At 45.7% G+C, this 18905-nt stretch overlaps 1 non-coding gene across 1 annotated transcript; it reads left to right on the forward strand.

The window, feature by feature from the left end:
• The first annotated feature begins 8255 nt into the window (after positions 1-8255).
• LOC133764913 (U6 spliceosomal RNA) lies at positions 8256-8362 on the forward strand. Its single transcript, XR_009866482.1, has one exon. It is a non-coding gene; the product is annotated as a U6 spliceosomal RNA (small nuclear RNA).
• The last annotated feature ends 10543 nt before the right edge of the window (positions 8363-18905 follow it).

Raw genomic sequence — 18905 nt, forward strand, 5'->3', positions numbered from 1 at the left:
ATATCAATTATTATAGTAAATAATTCATTAAATTAAAGAAACATTTCAGCGAAAACATAGATTGTCAGATGGAATACACAAGAAGATTCAACAATAGGCTGACTATGAGACGGGTTTTAGAGTAAGATACAACTGGATTGAAAGTAAAGGACTGAAGAGATGTATTATACAAATAGTATGTATAAGAGAGCTGGAGAGGATCTATTAATAACAAACAATATAGACTTCTAGAAAATAAATATTAGTAGATATAAAGAGGGATAAGCAATTGTAGCAATGTTAAATTTATATACACATCACAACAGAATTCTAAAATACACAAAGTAAATATTGAGAGCCTTGAATGATAATATAAATTGTTCATTAACACTTCAAAATTTCAAATCCTTTCATATTGGTAGAAAAGGTAGATGGAAAATTAGTAAAGATATAAAGATTAAATATAACCCTATTTATCTACATGTTCTTTTTTTTTTCTCTCTCTCTCTGGAGCCTCTCTCCTGGAGGGCAGCCCTCTAAACTCCGTGGGTGAGGAGGGAGCGGGGATGTTTGGAGCTGTGTCCACGTCCAAGTAGTGACCGCCCTGCTTTGGGGCCGGAAGGGATTGTGAGCATTTTTATGTCGCCGTTATTAATATTGGGCATTTATATGCATGAGCTGCCCCTGTCACTTGGGTTGTTTTTGCCTTAGGATTTCTTTTTTAGCTCTGGTTGCTGTCTGATCCTTTGAACGTGACTGAATCTTGGTAATGGCTGGAATTGGCTTTGGCCTTGAAACCTTAATTTGTAAGGATGATTGGCGGGGCCCCTGGCCCCCATCTCCGGAATCCCCCAGGTAGCTGAGAGGGCGCAGCTATCTACACATTCTAATTGCCATTATAGCTTACCCTACCGCAGCAAAATATATTATCTCAGGACCATGTGGAATGTTCTCCAAAATAGACCATTTGATAGGCCTCAAAACAAATTTTCATAACCAAAAAAGGATTCATGTCATTCAAAGTAGGTTATTCAAGTCACAAAAGAATTAAATCATAAATCAATAACAAGTTTGAAAAAATCCTCCACAATATTTAGAAATTGGATAACACATACTTCTGAATGACCCAGTGTCCAGGGCAAAAAAAATAAATTACAAGGAAAATTAGAAAATATTTTGCAGTGAATGAAAGTGAAAAGATTACATATACAAATTTATAGGATGTAGCTAAAGAAGTGCTTAGAGGGAAAGTAAAGTTTTAGTAATTTTATTGATTTATTTTATTAGAGAGAGAGAGAGTTCAATCTTCCATCCACTGGTTCACTCCCCAAATCCCCACAACAGCCTGGGCTGGGCCAGGCTGAAGTGAGGAACCAGGATCTTTGTCCAGGTTTCTTATGCGGGTGGCAGGAATTCAATTACTTGAGCCGTCATCTGCTGCCTCCCGAGTTATGCATTGGTGGGAAGTTGGCTTAGAAGCATAGCAGGGACTTGAACCTAAGCATTCAGTTAGAGTACCCAGTGATCCCAAGCAGTGACTTAACTCTGTGCCAAACACCAGCCCCGGAAAGCTGTGGCTTTAAACACATATGTAATGTTACAAATGAGAAACAGCTTTATTGTGAGAGTAAATCCTAGAATTTGTTGGTTTAATGTTGGTACCTCTTTGCCAATGGCTTCTAACATTTTAAACTCATGTAAGTGCATTTAATACATATGCATGTGTATAAACACATGTGCTATAAAATGTTTTATACAAGAAAGGTCACATAGATATCAGCATATTCAAGTTATATCCACTTGTGAGGCACTGGGTTGAGCATTCTATATACATGATCTCATTTATTATTTACAATAATCCTATAAAGTATTAAGAAAAATAAAGTTTAGAAATTTATAGCTTAACAAAATCCATATCAAAATGTCAAGTCCATATCAGACCTGGATTCAAACCCAGGACTCTTGAAAGCAAAGCCAGTGTTCTTCATTCTGCTCTAACCACCTCCCTTTCTGGATCTCAGTGATTTTTGCTTTAATTCTCAAGACTCTGCATTTTGTGTATTGTTCTCAGCAATGAAGACTAAGACGAAGAATTACTATTTATCATCTTTGCAGACATATGATACAGTTTTGCAAATCCCTGTAGGTTCTTTCCTTGCCAATTTTCCATTCCTCAGTATGCATAGCTTTGGTTTACTTTGGGTTACTATAAAATAGATTGTTTGCCTGCCATACAAGGTATGTACTAATTCATGTAGCTCTGGCTTTACTCTTTCTGTTCAGACTTTTGTGTGTCCTTTTGAGACTTTTGAGTCAGTATACCCAACTTGGATGTGAACTCCTAGCAGTTAGGCACTGTCTGAAACAGACATTCACATTTTAGTTTGAAAAACAGTGGAGGGGAGGGCGCTGTGGCTTAGCGGGTAAAGCTGCCGCCTGCAGTGCTCCCATCCATATGGGCACCAGGTCAAGTCCTGGCTGCTCCACTTCCCATCCAGCTCTCTGCTGTGGCCTGGGAAGGCAGTAGAAGATGGCCTAAGTCCTTGGGCCTCTGCACCCACATGGGAGACCCAAAAGAAGCTCCTGGTTCCTGGCTTTGGACGGCCATTGTGGCCAACTGGGGAGTGAACCAGTGGATGGAAGATCTCTTTCTCTCTCTCTCTCTCTCTCTCTCTCTCTCTCTCTCTGCTTCTCCTTCTCTCTCTGTGTAACTCTGACTTTCAAATAAATAAATAAATAAATAAATAAATCTTAAAAAAAAAACAGTGGAAGCACCCATGTTCTGATTTCATAAAGAAGACTGCGTATGAATAATAGTAGCTAGCAATATCGATCAAGCACAAAAAATGTGAGACTGAGACACATTCTGATAACATTGTTGGGATGAAAGAGTGAAGTAAAATCCTCTTTCAGATGTATGGGATGCCTGCAAACCTCAAACTCCTATATTTGGTAACTTATAAATGGCAAGGGTATATTTTTTAAAAAGATAAAAATTGTTATTTGTCAAGGATGGCCATGTATCAGATGATTAAAACCATGGATTTGACTTCTTTTTAGGATTTCTTTAAATTTATTTGAATATCAGGGTGATAGAGAGAGGTAGATACAGAGAAGAGAGAGAGATCTTCCATTTGCTAGTTCACTCTCCAATGGTCACAACAGCTGAGACTGGGTCAGAGTGAAGCTAGGAGGCAGGAATTGCACCCTGGTCTCCCACGTGCGTGGGGGCACTCAAGGATGTGGGCCACCCTCCACTGCCCTTCCAGGCACATTAGCAGGGAGGTGGATCAGAAATGAAGTCGCTGGAACTCAAACCAGCACTCCAAAATGGGATGCTGGCATTGCAAGTGGTGGCTTAGCCCACTGCACCACAGCCAGCCTGTGGTTTTCTTTTTCATAAGTGAAAACAGACCGCAGCAAAAACTTGCTTCACAGTTGTTGCCAGGATGTTCTTCTTTGGCTAAGGAAGTGGAATTTGGAAAGGTTTTTGGATGTCTTCTCATCGGTTCTCTGCTCTTACAGATAACATAGAAGCCCCCAAAGGCGCGGTCCTCAGAGGCAGGAGTAGATCGTATTTTCCTTGCCCTTGAATTCCCTCAGGTAGCACAGGGAAGGGGGTCTTGCCCAAGAGCCCCAGCTGAGCGCTAGAGGGTGCTGCTGAGCATAGATTTCTCAGGGTGGGGTCATACTTTCACCTTAGGAGAGGCATACATCCCTCATGGGAATAAAATTCTTTCCAGGACCCGGGAAGGCCTGTAGCCACTGCTCATGGAGAAAAGGAGAGTTCCTTTACTGCACTCAGTACAGACACTGGGTGCTTTTCCACGTGGGTCTCCATTTGGGGTTTTCACTCCCAAGAGAGGAGGCACAGAGAAGCTGCAGCCAACACAGAGGGGTCTCCTTCTCCCCTTTCTCCTGGGCCGGATGACCTTAGACAAAGGTCTCTGAATAGCTCCTCTTTCCAGCAACCCAGGCCCCTGATTTTTCTTATCCATTTCTTTTGAAAATGGTTACTCTCCTAAGGGTGACTGTTCCTGAAATAGACACTGAGAAGGTGGCGGTGAAACCGACCCTATCACATCCCAAATGTTATCTCTTGTGCGCTCCACACTGCCCTTTGTTCTCTCTCTGCTTGCTGTTCCTGGCTCACCCAAGGTGGACCTGCTTTGCATCTCTATGGCTGAGGTCCATTTGAGTGTATTCAGTTCTTCCTTCTCCCCTTTGAGTATCTTTTTCTTTGCCCTGATCATCTTTCTTCGACAGAATTGACCTCCAAAGGTCTCTCAGATTATTCAAGGGCTGAGCCCACAGGGCAAGGGGTGTTGTGTGGCTGTTTGGATGAAATCCTAGGTAGTTTGGGGTGAAAGGCAAGACTGTGGAGGTGATGGAGGAAGAGGTTGTTTTCTCGCATTGAACAAGCCCAGCTTGAGGGTTCTGGGAAGGGACCCCATGGCTGGTAGCACCCCTGGACACAAACATAATGCCCTGACTCTACTTGCTTAAGTTTCCTTGGTTGGTTTTGTCTGGGTCATTGGGTTCTAAGAGGAGACCTGAAGAGAGGGCACCAAGGCAGGTGGTCCCCAGGAACCAGGGTGAAGTATGAAGAATATGGAAAACCAGAATCCTTGCTGTGAACGAGGCAAAGTCATTGCAGGCGTGGGGAGGAGGGAGTGATTCCATGTGCCAAACACATGTGGGCATAAAATCTCCTTCCCCCAAAATATCCTTCTTTTGCACATTTCAAGATGGCCGTTCATCACAGGAAGAGCTCTGAGAAGCTGCCCGTTTATAAGGGAAATTTACATCTGTAGAGCACAGCTGAGGAGTGCAGTAACCAGGATTTTTCTAAATCGCCTTATCTGCCTTAGTTGGATCTAAGAGAGATTGTGTCGATATCCATGCCCAAGAGATTGCCATGGGGTGTCACATGTTCTTTATGACTGTTGTTGGGGACTTCATCTTCAGAAAAGACAACAGCTGTTCACAGAATGTTTCGTCCTCTTACTCCCCTAAGAACCTCAATCCTCTCTTTCTGGAACTCAAAATGCTACTGAAGCTTCAACCATCTGGACTTAACTGTGAGTTTCAGATCTCCTGTCTGGCTTCTGTGTGCATTAGCACCTTAGCATATTTCTGTGCTTTGTCTTCTGTTAGTCTGTCTCTCACCAGTTCATGTCAGCACACTCAATCTGAACCTTCGGAGGAAGTTTGAACTTCCCTGTAGAGACAGGGACAGGAACAGGGGAATGAGCACCAAGGTGTGGTCACGGAGATCAGTAGCAGGACAGAATAAGATTTCAGCCTGGGGCTAAAGCGAAGGGCTCAGAACCAAGTTCTGGGCTTCCCTTTCTTGGTGCCTGTGATATGTACCAGGGATTGGGAATGTGACTTAGGGAACTGAACGACCTTTTCTCTCCCCAGCCTCTCACCAGGGCTCATCCTGTCCAGGTACTGGGAGCCAGGCAGTTACCTGTGTCCTGAAGGGATCTTGTTCCTTTTGTTGGCGGAATCTTTCCCCATAAAACCTTGGGCAGGCAGACTGAGCTCGGGATATGAGAGGGAGCAGGAAGACTGAAGACACCCGACTGATGTTATTATTTTTGTCAACAACCGTGATTAGCTGTCAATGGCAATAACACAACAGTGTTTTCGTCTACATGAAGATAGCGTGGCAGAAGTGGTGGGAAGTGGAAAGGCAAGATAGAAAAGGTTAAAAAGAGGAAGGGGATGGAGAGGTGTTCTAGAGAGAAAAAAAGAAGGTCACTAGGTCACTAAAAGGGCCAGTTAGAGCAATGAGCAGTAGAATTCAGTTCTAGAGGTGAGGCACACCAGTAGGCCCGAACACACAATGCGGAGAAAGTCCTTACTGTGCTGTCCACCAACAGCTCTAAAGCATGCGGGAAACACCCCCGATGGCTAATTTTCTGCATATCTGCAATGCTCACAGCATCTTAGCTAAGGGTCTGCAACAGGGGTAGGGCGGGACACAAACACAAATGTCATATTAAATAAAAATTATAGGAGGCCATTTATTTTGGCCTGAGTGTCTGTACTAGGTTCCAACAGACCAGGCTAAAAATCAAAGTAGAGTCACTCATGCTGAAGTTCCATGTCACCCCCACTGAAATTAAACTGCTTGTCTGTATTTCTGAGAGGTTAGCATTGAGAGATAACAGGCAGATTCCCCACACAGGCCAGTTTTGACTGGCGTGATGATGACGTTCCCTCTGCCTTCATCCTTATACAGGAAAGGTAAGCTGATGTGGACCATTCAGTGGTTTTCCTGTTGTCTGTCTCTCTGTCCCCGTCTGATCAGGAAAACAACTGTGAAACCAGCAATGTGCTTGGAGTTTTCTGTTTCTGCTTTAGATGTAGGCAGGGAGAGAGTTAGCAAGGAGGCGCTGAGGTCGCCAACCACACTGGTAACACCCACCCCACCCTTTTTATGCAGCTCCAGTGGTTTCATTGCTTAGAACCAGCACCTGCTGCAAACAACCAACATAGCTGCCGCTGCTCTCTGGTGATGCTCTCCAGCTCATTATAAGGTCATTGCAATGAAATCACCATGGCTGACACACCTATTCCCACCTTGACAATTCTGAGATTTTTCCAGCAAAAGCAAGGAAATGGGCAGTACTGAAGCCCTGCCCAACCCTCTGTCCTTTTGAATACTAATTTAAGGCCCACCCGAGATACCCCTGCTTATGTATGCCTCTGGATCATACAAAGAGAGGGAACCCCAACCTTGCTGGGCGCAACTCTTTCCTGAGCACGCCTGCTTGCCTTCAAAGTGTGATTGCATTTTGCATGTAAAGAAATCTTGCTTCTCGGGTGCCTTTTCCCTGTCTTGTCCTCAGATTCTTTTCTTGCATTGGAATCTGGACCCAGCCATCACGACACTTGGTTCAATTGCTTCCTGTCTAGGAAGCCTACCTCGTCCACTCAGCTCCTCAGAACACTTAGTCTACTGGGGTATTCCAAAGAAGTCATGGAAAACGCAACTACAAGGTGAGTTTACTTTGGTGCAAAATTCTTTGAAATCTTTGCATGTGGGGGGTTTTCAAAAAGTTCATGGAAAACGTGTATTATGGGGAAAAAAAAACCTGCCATGGCAAAGAGGTATTAAAAAGTGCAGAAGTGCTGGTGGCCAGGTCACCCAGTGCACTTGTAAGTTTTGCAGGGTCTGTAGCCTGGCAAAGGCTGCAACTGGTCCTTTGTCCTGCTGGTTCCGTGCCGTGGCCATTAACACCCACCCTGGGCCCTGGGACCACCTGGCTCTAGAGGGACAAACCTCACTGAAGCGCTTTGGCCGGCTTTTTTCTATTTTGACTTCTCGCCAGCTCCCTCTTCTCCAGGGCAACCACACACACAAGGCCCGTTTTGCAATTTATGTTCATTTTGTAGAGGCCAGCCTGCTCTCCTCTTTCTGGCCTGGCCGTATTAGTCTTGGATGGCCCCAGGCTCTTTCAGCCTCAGAGCTGGCAGGGCCTTGTTATGCCAGCTGGGGAAAGACGACACACCTGTGGGTGTGCAAGGCCGAGCAGGGAGGTGGTTGGGCAAGTGTCCTAATGAGTCGAGGGTGACACAAGGCTTGCCCGCATGACTTCATCCATTTCCTCTCACCACGCAGAGCAGCTCGGGTGTTTGTGCAGCTGCTGCTGCCCCTGTGGGAATGGCCTGTCCTACCTGCGGGCCGCCCCTCTGGCCTCCAGGTGGGCATCTGTCCCCAAGCTCAGGCGGTTCTCGCTGTCCGGTGGACAGAGAGCACTCATGCCACTGTCTTCTCTTCCTAGCGTTCGGAAAAGGTGTTTTCAATCAGAAACCCAGGAACAGATGGGCTGTGGTTTCAAGCATGTGGTAGAAACTGGGCACCAGCCATCTGAAGCTGGGGGATTGTGCTGTGCCGTGTCTTACCGGAGCAGAGTCCTCCCTGGATGTGGAAGTGCTGTGGCTGCCCCGGCTTCCTGCTCCGGCTATTGTCACCTCAGCAGGCGAGCTGGAGGACAATGCTGACTCACCCCCACCTGCTGTCTCCAGCATGGAAGATGCTGACCCACTGTCTGCAATCTGTTGTTTGCCGGGGGCCGGGAGTGGGGGGGGGGGGGGGGGGAGGAGCAGGAGATGCTGAGTCAGCAGTGGTCCTTGTGTAGAGCCCAGGCCCTTCTGTAGAACTGGGGGCTCAGGAGCCTACAACTTAAGAACACGTCTTTCTCTGTGTGAAATAGCCCTTCTTCTTCTTCTTCTTCTTTTTTTTTTTTAAGATTTCATTTATTGTGCTCGCTTCTGCAGCATATATATTAAAATTGGAAGGATACAGAGAAGATTAACACAGCCCCTGCACAAGGATGGCATGCAAATTCGTGAAGTGTTCCATATTTTTGGCAGTGTGGCATAGCAGGTAAAACTACCGCCTGTACTGAGGGGACAGCCAAGTAGGGTCAGCAACATTGCAGGCAGAAGTGTAAATTTCTTGTTAGAGATGCCACCTGCCTTTACCTGGCCAGCTCTCCTCCCAGGCCAGCTAAGTAGTGAAAGGCAACAGAGTGCCTTCCCCTAGGAGGTTCACACCTCCCTTAGGATGTACCCCATGTGAAGAGATAGATAGGTCTGGGCCTCTTAACTTATAAGGCCTAAAGCCCAACAGATTATTATCAAGCCCCTTCTGTCAGGTTCTATTTGCCTCTCAATCAGAAAACTTAATTGTAGCTTAGACAGCACCTTTCTTAGCTCCTCTAATAATGACTCTGTCCTTTGTTCTAGACCCTGTCTAGCATACTTGGGCCTCATTCCTTTGTAACCATAACCTCTACTCTACCTCCAATGGCTCAACTCCCAACCTGTGTGTACTGATGGTCCTTTTCCCCACTTAATGCTGTATAATTGTTCAGACCTGGTTAATGCCACTCTTAGGATAATTGGTTACTATCCTCACCCTGTGCTTTATGACCTTGTCTAAATATGATCAGAGTCGGCGAACTTGGAAGGCTTCCATAGCCTTGGCAACTCATGACGAGAGCCTAGGGTGGTTACTGGCGCCATAAACTAGAGTGTCAATTTGTTGGGTCAACAACAGGAGTCACTGTGCACTTGCTCCTCCTCATGTGGGATCTCTGTCCTTAATGTGCTGTACGTTTTGATTTAATGCTATAACTGTTAGGTAGGAAGTCAGTTATGAGCTTATGTGTGTGTAACAGGCCTAAAGAGAAGACATCTATGTCCAGCATATGCATCTGCATCTCAAAGTCATCCCCATAATGTTTCAGGGGCAGCCTGGCCCTCGCATCCTGCCCTGCCCCCTTCTGCCTTCCACAATCTCCTAGGTGCAGCCTAGTATCTGCATCTCAAACACCCTGCTCCCTTCCTCCGGTCTGATAACATTTGCATCCATAAAGTCCTTTGTTTCAGACCTTCAAGAGAAGTTTTTCTATTTACATCCAAAAAGCCCTTTGTTCCAAGAGGAGTAGAGGTGGGGAAGCAAGACCCATCTCCTTAAAAACCCCCAGCCTCAACTGGACTGCGCGCTCAGCTCTCTGCATCTTTGCTGAGCCGCCCGCCTGGCCTGGCCAGGTGTAATCTCTCCACTCAACATGGAACCTCCCTCCTTCCTCCTCCCCAGTCTTTCAGGCTCTGTCTGGAGAGGTGCCCATCCGTCCTTTCAGATGTCCCTTCTCTAATAAACCTTGCTATTTTACCTCCCACTACTCTCTGTCTCACGCCTGAATTCTTTCTTGCGCGAAGACAAGAACCCTGCAATTTCTCCGGTAACATAACTAGTACTCAAACAGTATGTTTCACTTTGTGTTTCTATGTGAGTGCAAACTGTTGAAATCTTTACTTAATATATACTAAATTGATCTTCTGTATATAAAGAGAATTGAAAATGAATCTTGATGTGAATGGAAGGGAAGAGGGAGCAGGAGAGGGGAGGGTTGTGGGTGGGAAGGAAGTTATGGGAGGGGGAAGCCATTGTAATCCATAAGCTGTACATTGGAAATTTATATTCATTAAATAAAAGTTAAAAATTAAAAAAAAAAAAAAAACTACCGCCTGTAGTGCCAGCTTCCCATGTGGGCACCGGTTCAAGTCTTGGCTGCTCCTCTTCTGATCCAGCTCTCTGCTATGGCCTGGGAAAGCAGTAGAAAATGACTCAAGTCCCTGGGCCCCTGCACCCGCATGGGAGACCTGGAAGAAGCTCCTGGCTTCTGGCTTCAGATTGGAGCAGCTCCGGTCATTGTGGCCAACTGGGGAGTGAACCAGCGGATGGAAGACCTCTCTCTCTCTCTCCTCTCTCTCTCTCTGCCTCTTCTTCTCTGACTTTCAGATACATAAGTAAATCTTTTTTTAAAAAGATTTTATTTATTTATTGAGAGGCATATGTACAGAAAAAGGTCTTCCATCCACTGGTTCACTCCCCAAATGGTTACAAAGGGTCAGAGCTTGGGCTAATCCTGAAGCCAGGAGCTTCCTCCAGGTCTCCCACGCGGGTGCAGGAGCCCAAGCACTTGGACCATCTTCTACTGCTTTCCCAGGCCATAAATAGAGACCTAGATCAGAAAAGGAGCATCTGGGACATGAACCGGCACTCATAGGAGATACCAGCGCCACAGGCAGCAGCTTTACCTGCTACGCCACAGCGCCACCCTGTGAAACAGCCCCTCAAAGGGCATCCCAAACCCCATCACCTCTCTCAGGGACAAAAAGGATGCAGAGGTCCCAGTGGGCTGGTCGGCTAATCGTGACACCCAGTAGCATGCTGACACAGAGCTGGGGCCAGAACCCAGGGGATTCAACCCTGCTTCCTCACCACGTCCCAGCAGAGTCTGGGTAGGAAGTACGTCTTGTGAGCACAAGAAAAACCATTTGGAGAAAACATAATGAGTATTAGTCATGGCCGTTTCCATCAAGGGACATCCACAGTAGCAGGGGGTTGTCAGGGGCCGGGGCCGTGTGGAGTCACTTTGGGACATGGAATCTAGAGAAGCATGTCTTCTGGGATCCCGGTCCCTAACCCAGGGTTCCCAAACTGTGTTCCATGGCTTAGAAATCATTTTTCTGTTTCCAGGCTCACACTGCAGGTTAATGGCTCAGATGTGTCTGCTGAAGAAAGCCTTCAACTCAGTCTCACGTTGTGCTTCTCAAGAAGGCTGATTCTGCAAAAGAGCTGTGGCACACACGCTTGTGGAAGGTGCATCGTAGAAGATGTTATGAAATGCCCTCCGGTGCAATACTACGTCCTCTTTGAGATGAAAAGTGAATGATCCTCAGGCATCCTGACCTGGCGTCATTTGAATGGATGCGTGGTTTGCACACTTAGGGCTGGATTTGCACGCCTCTCTTACCTACTAGGAACTTAAGCTCACAGAAGCCTTAAGAAGGACTGGGGTGGGGGTGGGGAGATTGCCTTTAAAATTAATTTTCTTGTGTTGATAGTGAAAACTTCACAGCCGCAAGTATAGCTCACCCGTGCTCTGAGACTAGAAGTTTAATCCTTTTCCAGGGTTTTCCATCAGGACCTGTCGCTCTGGAAGACCACTTAGGAAGTCCCGGTGGAGATGGGATTCTAAACGCCTAAGAATCAAAGGCCTTGACCTCCACTGTTCTCCCTAGGCATGGAGGCACTTGGGTCTGCTGCCAGCGAACAGAACACACAGGGCTTACTTTAATATCCAGTCTTGGAACACAGTGAGTGTGTGCTGCTTCACTGGGTTCATTCCTGGCTTATTTTGCACATTCTCCGTGCAGAAATGTGTGAGCTGAGGTGTGGAGACGCTTAGGCAGAGCCCCAGACCGGGTACAGATCCTTGCAGGTGCTCCAGCCCTGGCTGCATAGGGTTTCCCCCATGGCTCTTCACACTTGGTCTTGCAGACACCGTCTCTGCTAGCACAAGCCTCTGCGCGCTCACAACGCCGGCTCTTCTCGCCATCATGTGTCACGTGATCACTCGCCACTCAATCGCCCTGCGGTGTTTTCTTCTCCTGGCCAAATTCTTCTGTGCCCTGACCACCTGTACCCGAGGCTGGACGTCCAAAACCAGGCTTCAAAATCCGGATAGGACATGCTATCCCCTTTCAGTTACACTTGCCATGGTTCCCAGTGCAGCCTTCGTGTTGGGCAAGGTGTCCTTACCCCTGTTCCAGGGTCTGACGTGGAGGCTAACCCATCTTTTTCCTCCCCTAGCTCACTAACCTCTTTCATGTCTGTCGTAGATTTTTTTTTCAAAGGGGAGCCAGGTAAAAGGGGAACTCAAGGGATCATGGTGAGTTCTACGATAGCTTCGATGTTCCAGTCTTGATCAGTTTACCAAGTTGGAACGCATTTCCCTGTAGCCCCGCTTCCGTTGACCTTTCTGTCACACCTCCGGGATCTCACAGCAAATCACCGACTCACAAGGTGAAAGAAGATCTGGCTTCAAAGGAAACGTGTTCAGTGTTGGTGCTCCCTCTCCAGTTACCTTTGCTTGATTCTTATATACAGCAGGAAACACAAGGTGCCCGGCAGTCACTCCCCAAGTCACCCTTGACACACACGCTTGTAATCAGAATGCAATCCCTTGTTGTCTGTGTGGCCAATGTGTGCTCCATTATGGCTTCCACTATAGACTCTTCTAGAATGCAGGTACCTCTGTGTGCTGCAGTAACTATGTGACTTCAATAACTCCATAAAAGTCGTTTGATTAAATGTGCATTACCTGCTGCTAGAGAGACAAGCACGGACTCCGTCAACTACTTTGTCGACAGGTTGTCTGTATTTTTCTCTAAAGATTTATTTATTTATTTGAAAGGCAGAGTTACAGAGAAGGAGAGGGAGAGGCAGAGAGTGTCTTCCATCCGCTGGTTCACTCCCCAAATGGCTGCAATGGCCAGAGCTGAGCGAATCTAAAGCCAGAAGGCAGGTGCAGGGTGCAGGGGCCCAAGCATTTGGGCCGTCTTCTACTGCTTTCCCAGGCCATAGCAGAGAGCTGGATTGGAAGTGGAGCAGTCGGGACTCGAACCGGCACTCATGTGGGATGCCGGTGCCACAGGCAGAGGCTTAACCCACTATGCCACAGCGCTGGCCCCAGGTTGTCTATTTCTTTGACTGATTTTTCCCCCCTGAAATTTCCAGCTGATCTTGCCCTGGAGACCCAATCTGAACATGCGGGGATAGTCTGTGTAAAAGAATTGCCCGTGCATTCATTTCTTGGACAAAATTTTTATAAAGTGACATTCTTTCAGTGTGCAGAAATGTCTCCAAACATTACTTTCCAAGGGCTGAGCTGGGATGGGCTTAGGTGGTGCTTAAAAGCAATCACCCAAAAGGAACTCTGCAGAAACCACAAACTAATTTGCAAAGCGCTTAGAAAAACAGTTGCTTCAGAAGTGCCCTAGGCACTCACACACATTTGCAGGGCTTACGGGGAGTTGTGCTTCCTCCGTGATGAACTCCATATGTCTCTGGTTTTCTGTTTTGCATGGGCCCCATCACCTCTTTGTTTGCTTGGCTTTCCTCCTAGCTCGCAGGTGCACTATCTGGATGGCACCTGGAGAAACAAACAGCATGTCCCCCAGAAATAACACAGCAAGGGAAGCGCCTGCAGAGCCATGCCTCCGGGACTCAAGGGGGGTGCTGTCTCCATTTCAGAAGGCCAGTGATGGAGGTATGGCTCCAAATTTAGAAACAAACAGGAAATGTGAGCTAGTTCACACCTTCCTGTGAAAATCTTCTGTACTCCTGCCTGGGAGTTGCCAGTTCATATTGCTGGGAGCAAAGAGTGTGTGAGCAAGATTTAAAAATATTGTGTAATTGACCACCTGGCTTTCATAACAATATCTGACCCTGGACTTGGTGTAGGAACTTAGGCAACTCTTTTAAACTGGGAGGTATCTATTTGGAAGGCAACTGAAGTAGCTGTTACTGGAGCCACCTGGATAGGGGTGTATCTCCCTTTTTGGTGGCAGTCTTTGAAGTTGAGAAGCATTTTGTATTGGATCTTTGTGGAATTTGAAGAGGTGGTTCTGGATACACACAGATTACAACTATGATGACCTCTTTATTTTAAAAATAGTGTTTATTATATGTATAGCAGATACAAGTAGTCAGATGTTATTGAAGTCTTATGGAAGGTGTTGTTAGTAGCACCTGCTGAGACTGCTTCAAAAAGTTCATGGAAAATGTGTATTGTGAAAAAACAAGGCATGGATTTCAAGATTTTTTTTTTTTGGTACCCAAATAGTTTCAGTTCCTTTTTTTTTTTTTTCATAAATTTTTTGAAGTACCAACATACTTAGCTGCAAGGAAATAGGCTTAGCGAGATGGGGCTACAAAGATGCAGAGTGGACACCTGTCCACAGGCTGAGGTTGACCCAAAGCCCCATCACTTAAGCCCTCTACTTACCTGCCTCCCAGAAGGTAGCAGAAGGTAAGGGGGGAATTAGGCCAGCTGAGGTTCTCTGCTCTATGCTGGATGGAGTGAGAGTCTTGAGGTCAGGCCCTGGGTAATTAATCGGGCTTTGCTAAGGCGAAGCCTGGAGAACTGCTGTGGTTGATAGACTCTGGTCCTGATGGGGTTCAGCACAGTTCCCAGTAATGATTACAATGGCAATAATAATTTCCACTTCTTTAGTATTTAGGATGTGCAAACTTTTTTTTTTTTTTGTCATCTTCCATTAACTCTAAAATAATCCAATGAGAAGAGTACTATTTACCCACCTTACAGACTAGCAATGTCACCCACTCTGTGCAAGCAGAGACTATATCTGGTTTTTCCAGGTTCTGGATTGCTGACGCATGCTCCAGCTCCATGGGTCTGGAGATGCTGTCGCCCTGTGCTCTGAAAACAGCAGTGTATTCTCTGGCAACCGTTCCCAAGCGCGGTACCTGCCAATCACAGAGAGTTCTCTAATTTCCGTGACCATTGTGCAGCACCAGTCTTGGTAATCTGGGTGTCCTCAGATTCCCATCACTCTATGTTCTCCATAAAACGGCTCCTGGCACATCCCTCCTGCTGGCTTTCTCCCACTGGTACAGCTTGTCTGTGACCTTCCACACTCAAAAGCACGTCCTCATGAAAAGCCACAGTGCACGTGTCCTCAGATAGTTGTACTCCATGATTTGCTCACATCTACAGCCAACTTATATTTGATCAAGGATCTAAAACCAATCCCTGGAGTAAGGACAGTCTATTTAATAAATGGTGCTGGGAAAATTGGATTTCCACGTGCAGAATCATGAAGCAAGACCCCTACCTTTCACCTTACACAAAAATTCACTCAACATGGATTAAAGACTTAAATCTACCACCTGACACCATCAGATTATTAGAGAGCATTGGAGAAACCCTGCAACATATAGGTACCAGCAAAGACTTCCTAGAAAAGACCCTGGAGGCGCAGGCAGTCAAAGCCAAAATTAACTATTGGGATTGCATCAAATTGAGAAGTTTCTGTACTGCAAAAGAAACAGTCAGGAAAGTGAAGAGGCAACCGACAGAATGGGAAAAAATATTTGCAAACTACGCAACAGATTCTGGTTGATAACCAGAATCTACAAAGAAATCAAGAAACTCCACAACATCAAAACAAACAACCCACTTAAGAGATGGGCCAAGAACCTCAAAAGACATTTTTCGAAAGAGGAAATCCAAATGGCCAACAGACACATGAAAAATGTTCAAGATCACTAGCCATCAGGGAAATGCAAATCAAAACCACAATGAGGTTTCACCTCACCCCGGTTAGAATGGCTCACATTCAGAAATCTACCAACAATAGATGCTGGAGAGGATGTGGGGAAAAAGGGACACTAACCTACTGTTGGTGGGAATGCATACTGGTTAAGCCACTATGGAAGTCAGTCTGGAGATTCCTCAGAAACCTAAATATAACCCTACCATTCAACCCAGCCATCCCACTCCTTGGAATTTACCCAAAGTAAATTAATTTGGCAAACAAAAAGGCCATCTGCACATTAATGTTTATTGCAGCTCAATTCACAATAGCTAAGACCTGGAACCAACCCAAATGACCATCAACAGTAGACTGGATAAAGAAATTATGGGACATGTACTCTATAGAATACTATACAGCAGTCAAAAACAATGAAATCCAGTCATTTGCAACAAGATGGAGGAATCTGGAAAACATTATGCTGAGTGAATTAAGCCAGTCCCAAAGACAAATATCATATGTTCTCCCTGATCGGCGACAACTAACTGAGCACCAAAGGAGAAACCTATTGAAGTGAAATGGACACTATGAGAAACAGTGACTTGATCAGCTCTTGTCCTGACTGTTGATGTACAATGTAATACTTTATCCATTTTAGTATTTTTGTTTTGTTTTGTTCTAGTACTATTGGTTGAACTCTGTAATTAACACACAATTATTCTTAGGTGTTTAAATTTTAACTGAAAAGTGATCCCTGTTAAATATAAGAGTGGGAATAAGAGAAGGAGGAGATGTACAATTTGGGACATGCTCAATCGGACTTGTGCAAAATGGTGGAGTTAGAAATGTGCCAGGGGATTCCAATACAATCCCATCAAGGTGGCATGTACCAATGCCATCTCACTAGTCCAAGTGATCAATCTCAGTTCACAATTGATCACACTGATAGGTCTAAGAGTCAAAGGGATCACACAAACAAGACTAGTGTCTGCTAATACTAACTGATAGAATCAAAAAGGGAGAGAACAATCCATCATGGGAAGCAGGATACACAGGCTGTTGGGAGCCACTGTGTTGGTTTCCCTGTATAGGCCTCTGTTTAGATTAACCTTCAACTACAAATCACTAGAAAGCTCCGTTTGTACAGATCACTGATATGGTTGGCGCTTGGCCTTCTGGCTTCAGTGCCCCCTGACCTCATGACCTTATCTTGATAAGCGTATTTGGTGGCTGTAAAACCCCAAGGTAACTCCCCTTGTCAAACTGATGTTGATTTAAAACTCCTGTAAAACCATTCCTTCGAACTATGTTGTAAAATGACCCCTGTTTGCCCTCGACTGCTACAATCCTTGTCTTGTACTATATAAGCTGCCTCCTTCTCCAATAAAGTGGGACCTTGATCAGAATACTGTCTTGGTCTCCCTTCTCGTGTCTGGTTTGTCCCTCCATTCAGGTCTGCCCTCCTCGTGTCCTAGTTAATTACCCTGCGGGCCGGGGCACAGCAGACTCATAGAATGGCAGGTGTCCTAAATAGCACTCTGGCCTCAGAATCAGCCCTTAAGGCATTCAGATATGGCTGAAGAACCCATCAGAGTATTTTAGGCATGGAAAGCTGAGACACTCTGGAAAAAAAAAAAAAAGACCTAAATGAAAGGTCTCTTCCAGTGAGATCCCAGTGGAAAGAACAGGGCCATCAAAGAAGGAGGTACCTTTCTCTGAAGGGAGGAGAGAACTTCCACTTTGACTATGACCCTGTCGGAATAAGATCAAAGTCGGCAAACTCAAAAAGCTTCCATAGCCTTGGCAACTCATAACTAGAGCCTAGGGAGATTACTGATGCCATAAACAAGAGTGTCAAATTGTTAACTCAACAACAGGAGTCACTGTGTACTTACTTCTCATGTGGGATCTGTCCTTAATGTGTTGTCCAATGTGAAGTAACTAGAACTGAAACAGTATTTTACACTTTGTGTTTCTGTGTGTGTGCAAACTGATGCAATCTTTACTTAATATGTACTAAATCGATCTTCTGTATATAAAGATAATTGAAAATGAATCTTGATGTGAATGGAATGGGAGAGGGAGTGGGAGAAGGGAGGGGCATGAGTGGGAGGGAAATTATGGGGGGGAAGCCATTGTAATCCATAAACTGTACTTTGGAAATTTACATTTACTAAATAAAAAAAAAGAAATAAAAAAAATTTTAACCAATAATTAAAAAGTTAAACACAGCAAAACATTCTATAGAGCAGAAGGCAACATTTGCATACAGTAAAATAAAACACTGCAATCTTGGAGTAGAATACATTCCCAGGCCTTGCAGACACATCGGTGATCACGTGCCCTGGGTCCTTTCATGGAAGGCACTGAGTGCTGGCTGGGGCATCTACTAGCACAACATACATCCCTAACAGCATCTGAGACAGCTTCAGCACTGAGGTGACACTCCTCCTGGGCTCAGAAGGAACACCAGGAGTTCTCTGGCCACATGGCAGGGGGAGGGTGGGGCTGGGAGGGAGGGAGAAGGAGTCAATACAGACAGCGAGAGCAGCTGTAGACAGGAAGCACAAGGCAGCCCGTTGCAGGGGAAGAAGCTCAAGAGCCAGTGTTTGGAGTCTGCTCAGAGGGAGAGGTGCAAATGGCAGGAGATGAACCAGAGCCAGACAGGGATCAAACCAGGCAGGGTGCTGGGCTCCATGCTAGGAGCTGAGCGTGCACTGTGGAGAGAGAGAGGCCTTGCAGATGAGTGACATGGTCGGATCCATATAGCAGGAAGTTGATCCCGGAAACTCTATGGAGTATGTACTGGGTATAGCATGGCTGGGGTGGGGAGCCTCTCAGAGACTGACTGGGGTTGGAGGGAGTGGGTGCAGTAGGTTTCACTGAAAATGATCTCCTTTCCATCTAACTTGGCCGCCTTCTGGAGTGGCAGATACCCCCTCATTTCATCCACCAACAGAGTCACACTAGCTAGTGTTTCTTGCAGACTTAGAGCGTGTCTGAGCCCATTACCTGGATGACCTTACTTCTTCTTCTCAGTGGTTATTGCCCTATTATATAGATAGGAAAATTGAGGCATATTGAGATTACAAAGCCTATCCAAGGATAGAATTAATGAGGGTAGTGCCAAGATACAGACTCCAATGGTTTGGTTCTAGATCCCAAATTCTCTTCTTTAAAATATATTTATTTATTTATTTATTTTGACTCTTTGTGAAAGAGGGTGTGTAAGAGAGAGAGGGAGAGGGAGGGAGGGAGGGAGAGCGAGAGAGAGAGAG

This window comes from Lepus europaeus, chromosome 7, assembly GCF_033115175.1.
Source record: "Lepus europaeus isolate LE1 chromosome 7, mLepTim1.pri, whole genome shotgun sequence".
Taxonomy (NCBI): Eukaryota; Metazoa; Chordata; class Mammalia; order Lagomorpha; family Leporidae; genus Lepus; species Lepus europaeus.